The following is a 4328-nucleotide window of genomic DNA, read 5'->3' as shown; positions in this document are numbered from 1 at the left end:
AAATGTGATCAAATGCCTGTCATCAGACCTATAGAAAAAATAAGTCTATGAAGGCATTAGATAGCAGGGTGAACAAGTATGTTTCAAAGGAGAGATAACACATCACTGGTGTTATATATTAGCTGAATTTATTCTGTTCGGAAGGACTAGGTTCTTCACTCTGTCTGAGAGGATATGAATGTTACTGTTGTACAAAAGAAATCCAGAAAATTGTAATTCAAAATTAAGACAAATCAAGAAAGAAAAATGTATTGAGTTCATATTTTAAAAATGTCTCTTTTCTGTATCAACACAAGGGATTGATATACTGTACTTTTTTTAATTTTTATTTATTTGGTATACACTGAAAACTATTCTGCCATATATTATAAATGCATCTGTAGAAAGAACACAAAGAGTAGCCTTTTCATTCAGACCAGAAATTGTTAAAAGAAAGATGTTTCAAATATTTCACAGAATCACAGAATCAATCAGGTTGGAAGAGACCTCAGGGATCATCGAGTCCAACCATTGCGCCCTGAGGCCACCATGTCAACTAGACCATGGCACTAAGTGCCGTGTCCAGTCTTTTCTTAAACACATCCAGAGATGGTGACTCCACCACCTCCCTGGGCAGCCCATTCCAATGTCTAATGACCCTTTCTGAGAATAAATTCTTCCTAATGTCCAACCTGAACCTCCCCTGGCGAAGCTTGAGGCTATGTACTCTTGTCCTATCGCTAGTTGCCTGGGAGAAGAGGCCGACTCCCACTCTACTACAACCTCCCTTCAGGTAGTTGCAGACTGCAATAAGGTCACCTCTGAGCCTCCTCTTCTCCAGGCTAAACAACCCCAGCTCCCTCAGCCGTTCCTCGTAGGTCAGACCCTCCAGACCCTTCACCAGCTTGGTCGCCCTCCTCTGGACTCGCTCCAACACCTCAACATCTTTCTTGAAGTGCGGGGCCCAGAACTGGACACAGTACTCAAGGTGCGGCCTCCCCAGTGCCGAGTACAGAGGGATGATCACTTCCCTAGACCGGCTGGCTACACTATTCCTAATAGAGGCCAGGATGCCATTGGCCTTCTTGGCCACCTGGGCACACTGCTGGCTCATGTTTAGCCGGCTGTCGATCAGCACCCCCAGGTCTCTTTCTGCCGGGCCGCTTTCTAACCACTCTTCCCCCAGCCTGTAGCGCTGCATGGGGTTGTTGTGGCCAAAGTGTAAGACCCGGCACTTGTTCTTGTTGAACCTCATGCCGTTGGTCTCAGCCCATCTATCTAACCTGTCCAGATCCCTCTGTAGGGCCTTCCTACCCTCCAAAAGATGATTGACACTGCCACCCAGCTTGGTGTCATCTGCAAATTTACTGAGGGTGCATTCAATCCCTATGTCTAGATCATCTATAAAGATATTGAACAGCACCGGCCCCAGAACTGAGCCCTGGGGAACACCGCTAGTGACCAGCCGCCAGTTGGACTTTGCCCCATTCACCACCACTCTCTGGGCTCGGCCATCCAGCCAGTTTTTAACCCATTTAAGAGTCCACCCATCCAAGCCCCGGGCAGCCAGTTTGTCTAGGAGGATGCTGTGGGAGACAGTGTCGAATGCCTTACTGAAGTCTAGATAGACTACATCCACAGCCTTGCCCTCATCTACTAAGCGGGTCACTTGGTCATAGAAGGAGACCAGGTTGGTCAAGCAGGACCTGCCTTTCACGAATCCATGTTGGCTGGCCCCGATGCCCCGATTGTCCTGCATGTGCCGTGTAATGGCACTCAGGATGATCTGTTCCATCACCTTGCCTGGCACCGAGGTCAGGCTGACAGGCCTATAGTTCCCTGGATCATCCTTCCAGCCCTTCTTGTAGATGGGCATTACATTTGCTAATTTCCAGTCAGCTGGAACTTCTCCAGTTAACCAGGACTGTCGGTAGATAATAGAGAGTGGTTTGGCAAGTTCCTTTGCCAGTTCCTTCATTACTCTGGGGTGAATCCCATCTGGGCCCATAGCCTTGTGGGTGTCCAATTGGCACAGCAGGTCACTAACCGTCTCCTCCTGGATTACGGGGGGTTCACACAGCCCCCCCGTCCCTAATTTCAGGCTCTAGGGGCCAAGTCTCCTGAGGACAACCCGTCCTGACATTAAAGACTGAGGCAAAGAAGGCATTGAGCACCTCTGCCTTTTCCTCATCCCCTGACACTACACTACCCTCCTCATTCAGCAAGTGGTGGAGGCTCTCCTTGACCCTCCTTTTGCTGTTAATGTATTTGTAGAAGCTTTTTTTGTTATCTTTGACTGTAGCAGCCAAATCAAGCTCTAATTGAGCCTTGGCCCTTCTAATCTTCTCCCTACATGACCTGGCAACATCCCTATAGACCTCCCAAGTTACCCGACCCTTCTTCCAGAGCAGATAGGTTCTCTTTTTTTCCTAGCCTAAGTTCTCTGTTTAACCAGGCCGGTCTTTTTCCCCGACAGCTTGTCTTCCTACACACCGGGACAGCCTGCTCCTGAATATTTAGCAATTCCTTTTTAAAGCGCGTCCAGCCTTCCTGGACTCCTTTTCCCTTCAGGACCGACTCCCAAGGGACTCTGTCCACCAACCTTTTAAACAGGCTAAAGTCAGCCCGCCGGAAATCTAAGGCAGAAGTTCTACTCTTGCCCCTCCTTACTTCCCCCACTATCAAAAACTCTAACATTTCATGGCTGCTATTCCCAAGATGGCCACCGACCCTCACATCTCCCACTAGTCCTTCTCTGTTCACAAACAACAGGTCAAGCAGGGCCCCTCCTCTAGTGGGCTCATTTACCACTTGCATGAGGAAGTTGTCCTCCACACATTCGAGGAACCTCCTAGATTGCTTCCTCTCTGCCATGTTGTATTTCCAGCAGACATCCAGCAAGTTGAAGTCGCCCACGAGTACAAGGGCCGGCGACCGGGCAGCTTCTGACAGCCGCTTGTAAAACGCCTCATCCGCCTGCTCATCCTGGTTGGGTGGTCTATAACAGACTCCCACCGTAATGTCCGCCCTGCCGACCTTCCCCCTGATCTTTACCCATAGACATTCAACCTTGTCATCCTCATCATCTTTCTCAATTTCAACACAGTCCAAGCACTCCCTAACATACAGCGCTACCCCACTGCCTCTCCTGCTTCGCCTGTCTCTCTTAAAGAGCTTATAGCCATCCATACTACATGCATTGGTGTAAAGGCACTTCAGCTGGGCTAACGGTCTTGCCCCTGACGCAGGCCTGTCACCCCTAGGTTCATTTGTGGTTGCCCTGGTCTTATCCCCCTCCCCCATCGAACCTAGTTTAAAGACCTCTTAACCAGCCCTGCCAACTTCTGGGCCATAACCCTTTTCCCCTTCTGACTCAGCTGTTCCCCATTCAGCATAAGCAGGCCCAGTGCCATGAAAGCCACCCTGTGGTCAAAGAACCCAAAATCCCACCTACGGCACCAGTCTCTTAGCCACGTATTAATCTGTTGTGTTTTCATAGTCCTTTCCCTATTTTCACCTAACACTGAAGGAATTGAGGAGAATATAAGCTGTGCACCAACCCCCTTCACCAAATGCCCCAGGGCCCTGAAGTCCCTTTTGATTGCCCTGGGACTTCTCCCTTCAATCTCATCCCTACCCACCTGGAATACTAATGGAGGGTAGTAGTCAGAGGGCCTCACCAGTTCAGGAAGCCTCCTAGCAATATCCCTTACCCGAGCCCCAGGGAGGCAGCAGACTTCCCTGTGAGTTGGGTCTGGCCTGCATATGGGGCCCTCTGTTTCCCTTAGCAGGGAGTCACCTACAACAATTACTTTTCTTTTCTCCTTTTTGGAGCTGGTTGCAACCCTCCTACTTGGTTGCTTCTGTTTAAGTAGCCCCTTAGAAGGTCTTTCACCTAGATTCATGTCTTCCTGACGCTCAGGAAGACGCTCAGGTTCCAGCACCTCATACCTATTCTGCAGGGGGACGCGGGGAAGGGAGGAAGGCCAGGATGGGATTCGCCTACAACCCCGAGCAGGGACCTGCCTCCATTCCCCCCCATCCCCTAGGTCTCCTCCTGCTCCTTGTGGAGGAGGAAGAGGATCCTCCACTTCCCGGGGAGCATTAGGCCCGTCCTTTTTCCCCAGGGCAGGCAGGGAACAGCACTGCCCACCAATCTCTTCCTGGGATGCTCTTGTGCTCCTTAACCTTTCCACCTCCTCCTTCAGTTGTGCCACCAAGGAGATCAGGTCATCGACCTGTTCACACCTCACACAGGCGACATCTCCGTTACCCTCGAGTGCCAGTGCCGGGCTCTGGCACTCCCTGCAGCCTGCCACCTGGACCTCCGCATGCTTCCGCGGCAGGTC

This window comes from Nyctibius grandis, chromosome W, assembly GCF_013368605.1.
Source record: "Nyctibius grandis isolate bNycGra1 chromosome W, bNycGra1.pri, whole genome shotgun sequence".
Classification (NCBI taxonomy): Eukaryota; Metazoa; Chordata; class Aves; order Nyctibiiformes; family Nyctibiidae; genus Nyctibius; species Nyctibius grandis.
This window is presented reverse-complemented; position numbering follows the sequence as displayed.